The sequence below is a fragment of the Mastomys coucha genome, unplaced genomic scaffold (assembly GCF_008632895.1).
Source record: "Mastomys coucha isolate ucsf_1 unplaced genomic scaffold, UCSF_Mcou_1 pScaffold20, whole genome shotgun sequence".
NCBI classification, from domain to species: Eukaryota; Metazoa; Chordata; class Mammalia; order Rodentia; family Muridae; genus Mastomys; species Mastomys coucha.
In genome coordinates, this window is record NW_022196903.1 from 9,208,575 (window position 1) to 9,224,112 (window position 15,538).

Sequence of the window (15,538 nt, forward strand, 5' to 3'; positions counted from 1 at the left end):
ATTTGAACTTGTGTCTAAATGTCAACAGGATGAGGATGAGGATGAGGATGAGGAACAGGGTCAGGGTCAGGGTCAGAGTCAGGGTCAGGCTTAGGGATTGTTCCACTTTAGGTCATGTACCTATACCTAGGTCAATTACAGATGACAAGGGGATGGGGATAATGTGATGCAATGTTAGTGACTGCCCTCAAGGCTGCCTCTAAAACAAGTTCTGGAAAATTCCAAAGGGTTGACTCATGGTGATTCCAGTGGCAGAAGAAAGGAGGGTTTGCTGGGCAATGTGACTTACCTTCTGTGTGTGCAAGTGAATGATTCTGGTCCTCTACTTCTGTACAGGAGGCATGCAATAGATACTTTTGCTGGGCTAAGGAGATAATGTGGCTCAGACCATTGCTTCAGCAGCTCTCCCTCCTGCTTTGCACATGCAGATTCATCCAGGGGTGGGAATGGAACTCCTCGTGTTGCCTTGAGAAGTGGTTGGATGATTATGTCTCATTCTCTGTTTGAAAGGCTTATTTTCATCAGCTGTGGGTGGGTTAAGGTTAGAAGGTAATTGATGATATTTAGGTCTGAGTGGGAAAACCTGCCTCCAGGTTCCATTCACTGTCTTTAGATGTGGATGGCTGTTTTGTGAAGGTAGGGTGAAAGGGGGGGGGGTTGTAAAGGAAGGGAGGATGCTGTGGGAGGTTACTCAAGGCAGACCAGCTATAGAACAAGAACATTTATAGCTGGAGGTAGACTAAGCCATTGGGAAAGGACAGGAGAAAAAGACGTTTTTCTGGGAATGAGGAGGTGGGAGCAAATGGAGAAAAGCTGCTGGGATTTGAAAGCCAGAGAAGCAATGATAGGAAGAGGAGGACATGAGCAGAGGTATAATGTTGGTGACTCAGCCATGCAAATGAATAACTTCAGCCACCGGGATGAAAGCACCTATTGCAATTCACTTATTATGGGAAGGAGGTAACCATATAAGAGAAAGAATGGATGAATATCCAGGATTTTCTTTCCTTTGCTAATTTTATCCAGCATCCTCTTAGAAGACAATTAATTTTATTCTGAATGTTTATCATTTGCCAGACACAAGGCTAACGACATCCTTAGCATAATCTCATTTGCCTATTTAGCAAGAGGTGCTATGCAAGTGTTCTAATAAATATATGGGTGGATAAATAGGTCTGAAGAGTTAGACTGACTAAGGCCTGACAGCTGGGCTTTGAACTGGCACAGCTGGATTCTAGTGCCTGGAGTCAAGCCTTGGCTACCCATTCAAGCATCTTCTTTGGCCCAGTGCATCAGTTTGCTAGGGATACCAGGGCAAAGCTCCAGAAACCAGGTGCTTAGAAAAACCTTTATTTGTTGTTTCATGTTTCAAGGGGCTATAGTCTGAAATCAAGATGTCACCCAGGCCACACTACCTCTGATGGTCCTAGGGGAAGATCCGCTCTAGGCCTCATTCCTAGTGGACACTGGCTTCCAGGTAAGTAGCAGAGACTCACATTGGCATATCACCTTTTCCCAGTGAGTATACCTTTTCCTTTTGTGTTATTCTTTTAATAGAGGCATACTGAGTAAGGATCTCCCTTAACTTCAGCATGACTGCTCCTTAACTAATTATATTTGCAGTGACCTTATTTCCAAATAAGGTCCTATTCTGAGACACTAGGGACATATGCATGAGAGGAGGCAGTGATGCAATGCACAGCACCCAGGAACCCTGGATGGGATCCTGGGTTGGCAATGCTCTTTGGCTCTGGCATGGTATCTTGTATGGTGGGTGTCCTCTGGCTTTGTTGCTGTCTCTGGGGCTCAGCTGTGGCCACACACTGCAGTGATAGCCTTGGCTGGGTGGGCCAGAGTAGCTGCCAGGGGCAGGTGCTCTATGCCTGCCAACATGGCCAGCTGCATTTCTGTTGTCACCACTGACAGACTGGAAAAGCTGCTGTCATCCACTTTAAAACAAACCCACAGTTTCCATCTATGTGTGTCTCCATAGATGGTGCTGGTATGTTTTAAAGGATTTTGAAAAATGACTTTGTTTTCATTGCGAATATATCATGATTCATTACCCCTTTCCGTCTGTGGACTAAAAAAATACCAAATGTAAACTGTATATGCACCTAGGGATACTCAGTATTTTGAAAATAGGATTATACATATCCCTTATCTCCATTAGACTGCCTTCAGACACTAAGGCCGGGCAAACCACTTTCTTGGCAGGTTGCTATACAGTAGGTATCTTATTTGTTAGGGAATATATAATTTTAATGATTCTATTAACTCCCCCTAAAAGCAAGCCTTTTTTGTTGTTCCTCCTCTTCCTGTTTTGTAAATCTACAGAGGACACACATAGTCACATTTGCCTTGACTGTATCATGTTCCAATCAGCAGCCAGCATAATGAAATCCAATTAATGTGTTAGGCTGTTGTGATTCTAAAAATATTTCTCATTCCCCTGGAGGTGCTGAGGAAAATTGAAGGAATCAAGGTATTATAGTCAACCCATAATTTGGAGAAAGATTCTTCAATCACATTGGGGGTGGTAGGCTTGTTCCTGAGAAAACAAAAATAGATCATCTCTCCAAAATGAGGCTGTGAGATTGTTTGGATGACCCCTGATTCAGATGCCAGGTCTTGAATGCAAATCTAATGATCCTTCAGTATATATGTATGGATGTGTGTGTATATATATATATATATATGAATTATTAAGGTCAGTTAATTAACACATTTTTCTTCTGCAGAAGTAATTAGATGAAGAGAGCCCTTGCTTGCTCGCTCTCTCTCTCTCTCTCTCTCTCTCTCTCTCTCTTTCTCTCTCTCTCTCTCTCTCGCTCTCTCTCGCTCTCTCTCGCTCTCGCTCTCTCTTTTTTATTTTCCTGGCAGTGGCTCTGGGCTGCATAGAAGTGGTAAACATATTGCTACACAGATGCTAACCAGAGAAGTGATTTTCTGGTTTCTGTTTGATTTTTGAAGTGTCATCCTGCAACTGAAAGCTGCTTTCACTTGAGGTAGGGAGGGGAGGGCAGTGAAATAGAAGGGCTGGAGAAGGAGGGGGAGTATAGCAACAAGGCTGGGTAGAGAGTTTCCAGACACATCTTCTAGTGCCTTCATTAACCATTCCTGGCTTTAGGCTTTCCAGTTTACAATTTTACACTTCCCCTGCAAATCCCCAATGCCATCCAGGCAAAGGTAAATGGTGAATAGTTATTATAGCTGTTCACATTGTCATTCCAAGGGCATTTGCTCTCTGTCCCCAGTGAGGCCACAGATTTTTAAATTGCCAGAAATTAAACTGACTGGTTTATCACTTGTGTTTTCCAAGTTTCTGGGTCAGTGGTTCCCATGACCACCTTTGTGGCAGCAGCGTCTGGGCTGCATAATGAAGCACAGAGTCCTAGCCTTTGCTACCATCCACAACCTCAGCATCTCTGGGAATGGAGCCCAGAACTCAGGGTTTTGAGAATCCCCCAGGTAAGTCAATCAGGATGAGAAAACTCGTGGTCTCTGCATCAACGCAGGGTTTTTGTCTTTTGTTGTTGACAGGGAACACGTTGTCACTCTGCATGTGGATCTGATGTCCATCTGATGTCTTTGTCCAACCAAAGCAGATTGTTGCTTGGTTAAGGGAGGTGTCAGAAATTTCTGTGCCTTGCCCAGCGGCTTTGTTTCTAGGGCCTCTGCTAAAAAGAACCACTTGGATTTTTGTAGAAATCATCTGCTGTGGAAAGCTTGCCACCTTCCAAGGCAATGTTTGTTGGCAAGAAATTAAAAATCCCAAGTTTCCAATCACCACTCTTAGAGCTTACTGTTTCACCTGTGGGATAGATTTAGTAATAATACTTCTATGGGACTTTGAGACAGAAGGTACCATGCTACAAAGTCTAAATACATCATATGGCAATATTTTCATGGAAGGATGGTTATGGTTGTGATGATTTAGCAGGGGCAACAAAGGCCAACAATCAGCATGAGGGCTTGGGAAGAGGGGCAATGGAAGCAATGGGCTGTCTAAAAGAGAGAGCACTGATGGTATATCTGCATCACAGTTCGTACTCAATCAGTTCTATTTCCTCACTGACCACTGGTTGGCAAAATTCTCTGTCTCTGTCTGTCTGTCTGTCTGTCTGTCTGTCTGTCTGTCTGTGTGTGTGTGTGTGTGTGTGTCTGTATGTGTGTGTGTGTGTGTGTATTTCTTCTGAAATGTTTTTCACATCTTTTCTTCTTATCACAAGTTTTCTTATTTTTTAACAATATTTTGCTTCAAATCCTATTGTAGACCTGAGGAGATGGCTCAGTGGGTAAACTGTTTTATATGAGGATGTGAGTTGGACCTGAGTTAAGATCTCCAGAACCTTCATAATCTCTGGGTATAATGCTGTATACTTACAGCACTGTAAGTTCAGCGCTGTAGGTGCAGCTGTGGATCCCTGGAACAGGACAGTCAGCCAACATAGCCAACCAGCAAAATTGATGTTCAGTGAGAATCTTTCTCTTAAAAAGAGGGGTGGATAAGTCATTGAGGAAAGACGTCCTAATGCCAACATACACCTATATGGGTGAGCACACCTGTACATACACACCTGTACACACGAACCCTCCCAACATACTGTACATATAAGATTATGGTAGACCCCAATCCCACACCTCCCAAAATGGACTGCCAGAGGAACGTCTAGGTGATAAGCTGAATAGGATTGGGTGGATGTAGTATGTAGCACTTACCTTAGAAAACAGGGTCTTTATGTGGGGTTTGTTTGCATGATGAGCTGCTCAGGCTGCCAAGAAAATAATAAAGGAAATATTATGAGGGGGTACACAGAGCAAAGAGGAGAATTTCTATGAAAGGGGGAAGAAAGGTGGATCCAACTACAGGACCTCTTTTTCAGGCAGCACCTTGGGAGTCTTAGGCTTGGTAACTCGGTCTTTCTGAGATATATCAGGTTTTCAATGCTCTGTGTGCACTTTCCTACTTAATGCCCACAATTCCAAAACAAGGAACATCATAAATAGAATATAATCCTTCACCTATAGTTTGGAAATACAAATTTGTCTCTTTGGTTGTTTGTTTGGTCGGTTGGCACTGTGGTCTGAACCTAGGGCCTCATCTATCTTGTACATGTTAAGCAAGAACTTCATTGTCTGTATTCTCAACCTTTGTTTTTTTTTTAAATTGCTTTGACTTTAGATTGCCCTGTAGCCTAAGACAATCTTGAACTCACTTCAGCCCCACAAACTAGGATATGTGGCCAATTGACCCAATCTGAACTCTAACAAGAAAACATAAGGAGGGTTATCATGAGACCTTATGTGAACTTATATACACTTTTTTGGTTTGCTGTTTTGAAACAGTCTCATGTAGTCTATCTAGGTTGGCCCTGCTTTGCAATGGATTTGATGCTGGCCTTGAACTCCTAATCCCCTTGCCTCCAAATCAGAAGTACTAAGATCACTAGCATGTGGTGCTACATCCAAGTATAGTTTCAATGTATCCTTCATGTAAACATCCCTATGTTTTACTATGAAAATCAATGGATGATTACAAAGAACTGTCTTAGACTTTACAAGAAGACCACTTGGACATAGATCAAAGCAAACAGAAAGTCTTTATCAGCCAGCCAGTGTATTCAGGAGCTATGTGTGCCAAATACAGTCTTGAGCCTTTCTTGAGGCGAACTTTTAAGGGCAAAAAACATGCCTTGGCTTGCCATATCCCTGTTAGCAAGAACAGTTAACCAGAACCAAAACTACAAATGGCAAAAATCAAGGTTAGCACATTTGAGACTTTCCTAGAGTCATGGACTCTGATGGATTAAGTCTTTGTTCTTGTTATGGCAAATGGTGCTGCCTATTTGCTGGGTTCCAGGCCTGAATGGTCCTTACATCATGGTGTCAGTTGTGCTAAGGTCTGGGTCTGGGTCACTTTGTGTGTATATGATATGTGCATCATGCTACCACCAATCTATTATATAGTATAAAAGTCTGATTTCTGAAAGCACATCTGATTCTTTGCCAGGGTATAGAATAACAATTTTGCTTCTATTTCTCTGCTTGTGTGGAACTGAAGTCTGGAGGGCAAAACAATTTGCACAGGGTCACAAAGATACTAGATTGAGAGCCATCGTTCTGATCCAGACCCTTCCTCTGCTTTGAATCATTCTTCTGAAAGTATCCCTTTTTGTTATCTTGTCATTGCATGGGTTGTAAGACAGGCTGCAGTACACAACCATAGATATACACACACTCACATACACACACATATACACACACTTGTGTGTAAGCTCTTCCAGGTACACTTTCCACCCTCAATGAACTCTCAACTCTGTTAATACCTTGTGTTCATACTAACACATAAGTTTGTTTGCTGCCAGAGGGCCAACCATAGCTTCCTTAGCATAGGATATGACTTTGTAACAACACTGGGACCTACTGCAGTTAAGTGAGGTCATCAGCAGTATGGAATCTATATGTTTACCCATTCTTGAAGTGTCACCTTATGAATACAAGTTGATAATATTTGATATATACATCCATGGTTTTTAACATGTGGGATGTGGGAGGTAGATTAAATGGTACGGATTTCCTTCTGTTAATCCGCCGTAGATGCATGACCTAAACAGTTTACTTCTCTATATTTGAGACTGAGAGTAATAGAGCTATCAATCTGCATCTGTAGTGAGGAAGGCATGACTGAGGTAGGATGCTTCGGCTGGTATATGCAGGAGGCGCTCAGATAATGCTGGCCACTATTGTTAGCCTCTTCCATTTCCCTGCTTTCTCCTCTCCCTCTTCCCCTCACTTACCATATTCTGACTGCTTTTCCTGAGACTGAAGAGTGCCCCCTTCGTATCTTACACATTAGCTATTGTCTACCCGTGGGTAATGGCTTTTTTTTTTTTTCTGTTTTGCTTGTTATCAAACTCAAAACTATCAATTGTTTGACCAGCTTAGTTCATGCATCAACTTCTCCTTAGAATCTTTTGCAATACGCTGTCCTTCTCTGTGTCCACTGGGCCTCCATGATGCCAAAGCAGTTTTTTTTTTTTGTTCTTGGTTGTGTATAGTATTCTTTCTAGTTTATGATTGCCCTTTTCTTTGAATTTGCAGCCCCTTGAAAACAAGTGTTACATGAGGTTATCTTTCCAGTTCTCAAGAGTATCTAGCACAAGACTCAGATTTGATGTGTGTGGGCAAATGCTACAGAGTGAACTCTTTACAATGTGGGTAGAATGATGAATTCTATTTATAAGCAGCTGAACTCCCAATTGTTCATTTGAGTTAAAATAGAATTTGTTGACAAGTAACTCACAGTCAAAGAAGTTCTTCCATCCTGGGCCAGCACAGGGATGTCCATTGTTGACATGGGGCATGAGGTACTACTTTCAAATCAGTTGTCTCTGGAAGGAGAACATCTCCCTTGCCACTTGCCATCACTCTTGACAGCACATGGACATGTAAGCAATGGGTGTTGCCTTCTGACTGCTGTAGTTTTCCAAAATGCAATCTCCCATGAGTGTACCTGATTTGGGGTGGTGGTGGGTACTACCGTGTTCAGTCATGTACATAGACTACAAGAAAGGTGACACAAGAAAGGGGAAAGCATATTCCAAGAATTCATGGATAATTAAAGCAGGAGTAGCCTATTGCAGACAGAGATCCCATGGGTGTTGAATGGGCAGAATATAAATAGCTCTGGGATTTGATGTCTGCTGCAGTGCTAGCAGGCACTGAGCAAGATTACTCATCGTGTGTTGAAGAAGATGAGGTTTCCTGTGCGATAAGAGAACTTTAAAGTGTGTGTAGAGGGGTGTGCATGTCAGAGTGCATATGGAGAGGTTAGAGCACTGTCTTTTGTGTCAAGCCTCACCTTCCACTTTGTTTGAAACAGGATTTCCTATTTTTTGTTTTTTGTTTTTCCTACTGTGAATGCCAGGTTAGTGGGGTCACTAGCTTCCACAGATTCTCTAGAGTCTGCCTCCACCTGATCACATGAATACTGGCATTATAAATGTTTGCATGCATGCATGTCTTTTGTGTGTCCTGGGTATTCAAACATGGCTCCTCACACTTTCCCAGCAAGTGGTTTTACCCACGTGTAGACAGAAGCTAATCAATCAGATATTGCAGGTCTGGATATACTGACCTGTGAGAAAACAGAAAGAATGCCTAAATTTTCAAAATTTGAAGATCCATCTTACAATTGGGTGTGTGTGGTAGTACCTCTTTCATCCCAGAATTTAGGAGGCAAAGTAGATGTGCTTGCACATTTTGCATAGAAAGTTCTAGGCCAGTCAGGACCTGTATAGTGAGACCATGTCTTAACACAGAAAAGAAAGAATTGAAAAAAAGGAAAAGAAAGGAAGGGATGGAGGAAGGCAGGGAGGGAGACATGGAGGGAGGAGGGGAGGGAGGGAGGGAGGGAGGGAGAAAGGGAGGAAATGTGTTATGGACTACCATAGAACCAAGTAAGACCTGGTAGTTTGCAAATAAAATTCTTTTCTCCTCTTCCATTTTTGTATTAGCACACATTAGAAAATGGTTTCACCTGGCATTTCCTATATATGCATAACATGCTTTAATTATACACACACCCATTACTCTGAATTCCTTATTATCATGGCTTCTCTTTTCCATCCACAGTATCTTCATAGGAGAACTTACCCATCCCCTATTCCTGAAAAGGCTGGTCATCCTCCATGCCCAGGCCCCAGGTTCCCTCTACTGTGGAGCTGGACACTTCCTCATCAGGGTGTCTTCCCCAGGCCCCAGGTTCCCTCTACTGTAGAGCTGGACACTTCCTCATCAGGGCGTCTCCTCCATGCCCAGGCCCCAGGTTCCCTCTACTGTGGAGCTGGACACTTCCTCATCAGGGCGTCTCCTCCATGCCCAGGCCCCAGGTTCCTTCTACTGTGGAGCTGGACACTTCCTCATCAGGGCGTCTCCTCCAGGCCTAGGCCCCAGGTTCCCTCTACTGTGGAGCTGGACACTTCCTCATCAGGGCGTCTCCTCCAGGTGCTCTTAAGCACACTGAAGCTATTGCTTTATAGTTTTATTCTCTGCATTTCAGTGGGAATCTGGAAACATCAACAACTTTTATTGTCTTTTGTTTCTCACTTCCCATCCTTCAGACTCTTTATCTGTAACTTAGCTGTTTCAAAGTGTTATTGTCCTTGTGCTGACACAGTGCTCTCACAGAAATTTTATTTGACTTGAAATTCTTGAAAGAGTTTTTCAAAGTGGCTTCTAGTTCCTCATGCAAACAGAACTGTGTGAAGTCTGCCTCTGCTGGCCCTTCTTTGTATCCAGCCTTTCAGGCTGACACAAATGTTAAAGTATATATGTTCGTGTGTGTGTGTGTGTGTGTGTGTGTGTGTGTGTGTGTGTGTGTGTGGTGTGCTTATATTGTATAATTAAATATCTGAGATTGCTTTAAGGGTTCCTCTTTTGCCATCTGATTTCTAGGGTATCCTGAGCTTTCCTTCAAAAATATTGCACAAGGATCAAGGTATAGATTTGCTCTCTTACCTAAGGAACTAAGCTAAGATCTAAAGCTAAAGATCTCCAAAATCCTTGTTGTGTGTTCTTTGCTGACTTTTTACCTTAAGGAGAAAAAATAAAAACTTAAAATCTCAACCTGAGCTTTGGATGTGAGCATCTTGGAAGGGAGGACTTTCCACTGTGCCCTCTTGTCTACCCCATCAGTGATCTTATTTCCATAAGCATCAGCCTCCTCACCACAGGTATTGTGGGGCCAGCACAGGTTCCCAGGAGTCCTGGTGCTTAATATAGCTCATGTGAGCCCTGATTCAGCATCATGTGAGCCTTGGCTTGATTACTTATCACAATGTTGTGGGGATAGATGATGGCAATTTTCAGTTTTTCCCTTATTATCAGTTTGTTGTGTGGCACAACCAGTGGCGTAGTTATAGCTATGTGGTTTTAAAGATCAATAAACAAAAAAGGGAAAGATCTGCGTATTAAGTACAGTGTGTTCTTTTATAATCTGAAACAGCATGAACAGAATCCAAAAAACACACATTTCATGAGAAATCCAGTCTGCAGTTGTCCTCTTTTACTACATAGTCCAAATAAATAATGCAAATGATTAATAATTTAGACTTTCATTTGATTAGATTCTCTGGCAGTGTAATCACAGTCACTTCATTGGACAATCTGATTTTCACCTAAGACATCTTGAAGAGTTTTAAATTTTTGAGTAGTAGATAGATAGTGATGCCTTCTCTCTCCAGCATGATTAAAGGAAGACATATTCTTAACCACTGGGAAGAAAGAGGAGAGGTTTGCAAGTGCAGAACCCGAGGGCCAAGCCTAGCTCAGGTTTCCTTGAACTCCAAGTGGCTACGGAGTGCTGGCCGGCATGCATGTTCAAATGTGTCAGCACACACATTCCTCCAAAGCCAAGGCTTCCAAGCTCTATGGCACAAAAAACTCATTGAGAAGCCCATTAGAGATATTGATTCTTGGTACATTTGGGGACCTCAGACTCAGTAGGTCAAGGGCAGAGGGGAAGACTTAACTTTCCTTCAGAGAATTATCTAGTCTCAGCATACTGCCTAGGAGGAAACACAAGATGAAGATGGCTACTTTTTTAATAAAGTCACCAAATCGCCACCCACTACTATGTCCCATGTCCCAGTATTATTTCTTTGTAGGATTATATAATGGCTTTCCATCTCCTCTTGATGGCTCTGGATAGCCTAGTTAAAACTCATTGTTCAGATTTATGATTTGTTTGGCAAGCCCTTGGTACGCCCTTTTCAACTTCTCTAATGTCCTCATTATTACTGGCAACTATTATAATTATTAATTGCTTCAACTTTCAGTCAGCTTGATGTTGGATAAGAATTATGTATTGTTGTCAGAACTATATTTTTTTTTTTGAGAAAGAGTCATAGTCCTTTTGGCCTTGGTTTATAATATGTTGTGAATTATTCCATATAGATTTTTAGCACTTGATCTTTATAATGAGCATATTATCTCAAGTATTATAAACATGGGTATCTAAATGTATTTTTATAAGTGGATAAAACAATAAGGAATCAAATTTTATTTTCAGAAATGGTAAATAAGATTAAAGATGCAATCTATTTTAATATTTATAGAAATGGCTTGGTAATTAGAGTTTTCAGATATTAGGTATAAGTAATATTATATGCATTATAAATATTTCTCCATTTCAAATCTACAAATTTTCATCATACGTCTTAAAGAGTGATTACAGGAGACAGAGTCACCTATGTTTAAGGCAAGTACAGCTTGGGATTTTACCAATTTGTTTTCTTGCTACCATGAAGCAGATTTGAATAATCCATTTTCTGCTGTGTAATAACTCTCTCATTTTAAATTCATCATTCAAGTCCAGGACTAACATTGCCCATGTACTAGTTAAATTTAATACAGCTATGATTGTATCACAACTTCCCTTCTCTACCCTTATCCCTTTTCTCCATTAAAAAACCCCTCTCTGTGTTCTTCAGTAGGCTCAGAACCACATCTGATGGCTGACTGCTGGAGTGACTGGCAGCCCATGCTCACAGACTCACAAACTGCACATGGAGGGCCGAGGGGCAGGGATTACTCACCACTCCTTCTATTTCACACTTGATTTCCTGGTAAGCCGTTGATCACATTGCACCCAAAGCTTCTGGCTTCTGATATATAGTACTTAAGCATCTCCACTTGCCTTCTATCTTCCTTTTTTTAAAGAGACTTTTTAAAAAAATTTTCTCCAAAGTTTAGTTGTCTATGGATTTCAGAGCTTTCTTACAAGAAACAAATTTTTTCACACACACACACACACACACACACACACACACATACTTTTCTCTTAAGGTATGGGTTTGTTCTGTAGTACTTTGAACATGAAGTAGAAGAAACATATGATTGATTTTGGCTGCTTACTTAGCTCACAATACCTAGTCTATCCCTTTTCAATGGGGATCTGTCTCCTGGTCCCCAGAGAAGGGTCAGTAGCCATGTTTACATTTACATTAACTGCCCCTTCTAGGTATAGACGTTCACACTAATGCAGAATCCTTAGAAAATAAAGTTTGGATTTAAACACAAATAAACTCTCAACATCGTAACTGTCACATATATCTGGAAGCAATATTCTGCAATAAATAAATAAATAAATAACAAAACAAACAAACAAACAAAAACAAAACAAATTCCTGGGCCCATCAACAATCAGAATTTATTCATGCTTTTGTGAATCTTAGCTTTCTAGAGTCTCACTGAACTATTTCTAGACCTTGCCTTTTTTCTTTATCATAGACCCTGCACCCTAGGCAGGTCATGTCCTCCAGGCAATGGCAAAATGCAATTCGCTTTGTAGAATTTAGACTTGGAACTGGTTTATTTCCACTTCTGCTCCATTCTGTTAACCACAAAAGCCAGTGGTCAACCTAACATTAAGACATAGGAGTCTGGAGAGATGACTCAGTAGTTAATAGGACTTGGTGCTTTTGCAGAGACATCAAAGATTAGGCTCCCAGTGCCCATGTCAAATGGCTTACAATAACCTATGATTTTGTTACCAGAGGATGAAAGGCCTACCTCTAGCAGGCACCGGCACTGGTGTACACATGGTGCATGTGAACTCATGCAGGAATACATGTGTACACACAAATGAAAACAAACATTTTAAAATAAGATGTAGATCAACATATCTCCTCTTTTGGCCACAGCTGCAGTCATATGGCTCCTGGTATACACACAGGCTGGAAGCACATGTACATAGCGAGAAGAATCAAGGCCAGTGATACAGACTATCTCACAGGTGATCCTGCAAGTACCAACATAGATCAAAATATAGAGTGTTTCTTCTTTGGGAGAGAAGACTGTACAGATACTTAGAAGGAGAAGGATACACAGTCTTAGAATATCCCTTTTTCTTCTTCCAGGTGATAGTGAGACATGGATGCATTTCAATTCTTGCTTCTATTTTAAATAGGTCAACATGTGAGTTCATATGAAGTGTAAAATGGCAAGGAAGAACTATTTGTTGGTTTTCTCTTTTCACAAGAAACTACAAGAACCATCAAGAACTCATACAATTAAATGCAGAGTATGGAACCCAGTCCCAATGGATATATCTACAAAACAATCTCACTCCTAAGACTCAGTGAACATTGCAGAGAAAGAAGTAGAAAGGTTATAAGAACTAGGGAATTGGGGAGGGGGGTTGTATCTCCTAGTAATAGCCAAAGCTACACTCACAAAATCTTACCAACACAATTGTCCAAACGTGAGTTGAACAAGGATGATACCAATAAACATGCCAAACTAGATAGAGGAAACCCCTGAGAATTCAATCCTACACACAGAACTATAGAGGGGCCTCCTTCCTACATAAGAACTGCAGATAACTGAAGAAAGCTAGAAATGAGAGAGGTGGCCTTACACAGGAAGGAACACAACAGTTCCTTGTCCAGTGTCAATGGTCAGGCCTGAAAACATATGTGCAGATAGCATTACATTATACAGAATGAACAGGGTATATATATACATATATATGTATATATATATATATACATATATATGTGTATATATCCACACATGAATATGTGTGTATATGCATATATATATCTTGTGTGTACACATATGCATATACATGCTTATATATACATATGCATGCTTACATATACATATACTCATATGCCTGCAATTAGTAAAAAAGAGGCCATGAATTTGATGGAGAATGCAGAGAGGTATATGGGGGGCTGTAAAGTAAGAAAAGGAAGAGATGTAATCAAATTATAATACCAAAAAATTTTTAAATGAACTCACATGTGCTGTAGGATGTGTGAATGAGTAGGACTTGTGGTTACTGAAATCATAGTTGTGGGGCTCTCTTTTCACAGATGGCTTTCATTAATGGCTTTTTAAATTTTGAATTTTGTTTTTACTTATTCACTTTACATCCCACTCACTGCCTGCCCCCTTCCTAGTTACACCCTCCCACAATCCTTTCCCCATCTCCCCTCCCCTTCTCCTCTGAGAGAGTGGGGGGTTCCTGCATATATCCCCACCTGGCACTTCAAGTCTCTTGGAGGCTAGGCACATCCTCTCCCACTGAGGCCAGACAAGGCACCCCACCTAGAAGAACATATCCCACGGACAGGCAACAGCTTTTGGGATAGCCCCAGCTCTAGTTGTTCAGGACATGAAAACCAAGCTGCACATCTGCTACTTACATGCGGGAAGACTTTGTTCTTTGGTTGGTGATTTAGACTCTGAGAGCCCCAAGGATCCAGGTTAATCTCCCTGTGGAGTTTCTATTCCCTTTGGTGTCTAAAGTCCTTCTTTCTATCCTTCCATAAGAGTCTGAAAGCTCTATCCTGTTTGGCTATGGGTGTCTGCATCTGTCTGAGTCAGCTGCTGGGTGGAATCTCTCAGAGCACAGCCATGCTAGGCTCCTGTCTGCAAGGGTAACAGAATATCATTAACAGTGTCAGGGGTTGGTGCTTGCCGATGAGATGGGTCTCAAGTTAGGCAGGTTTATTGGGTGGCCATTCCCCCAGTCTCTGATCCATTGCCTGTCCCTGCATTTCTTGTAGACAGGATAATTTTGGGGTTGAAAGTTTTGTGGGTGGATTGTTGTCTCTATAACTCCATTAGGGTTCCTGCCTGGCTACAGGAGGTGGCATCTTCAGGTTCCATATCCCCACTGCTGTGAGTCACAGCTAAGCTCACTACCATGGATTCTTGGATGTCTCCCTTATCCCAGATCTCTGTGTTTTTCTGGAGATGCACTGCCCCCTGTCAGCTGCAGATTTTTATTCATTTTCTCTTTGCCTCATCTCTTCAGTCCCTCCATATACCTGATCCAGAACCCCCCCACTCCCCTTCTTATCTCATCTCCCTCTGAGTTCTCTCCCTTTATCTGCCTCTTATGCCTAAAGAGTACTATGAAATGAAATACTATTCAACTATTAAAAACAAAGACACCATGAATTTTGCAAGCAAATGGATAGATCTTGAAAAATATCATTCTGCATGAGGTAATTCAGTCCCAAAAGCACTGGTATATAATCACTATATAAGTAGATATCAGCCATAAAATACAGGATACCCATTCTATACTCCACAAATGCAATGAAGCTCAACAAGAAGGAAGTCACAAGTGAAGATGCTTGAATCTCACTTAGAAGGCGGAATCATAGTCATCAATGGCTTTAAAACTGACAAAACCAATATATATTTATGGTATAAAATATGCTTCACATACATATGTCGATATATATGTATGTTACTCCAAAGCATTTCTAACATTCCATGCAAATAAAAAGCTTAGATGGGTTTCTATTGTATTAGTCATTTTGCATCACTGTAGCAAAGTAGCAGACACAAATAACCTGTGGGAGGGAAGACTTAATTTGTGTCATATCTTCTATGTATTGTAATCTGTTACAGTAGAGAAATCACAGTGAAATATCTAGTTCTGTGGTATCTGTAGCCCGTGCAGTCTTCTCGCCGGGAAGAAGACACGCGGACACTAGGTTCCTTCTGCAGCAAC

At 41.4% G+C, this 15,538-nt stretch overlaps 1 pseudogene; it reads left to right on the forward strand.

Annotated features, from left to right (window-relative positions):
* Positions 1–802: 802 nt before the first annotated feature.
* The window catches only part of LOC116098479, a 38,323-nt pseudogene continuing 23,587 nt past the window's right edge, over positions 803–15,538 (forward strand).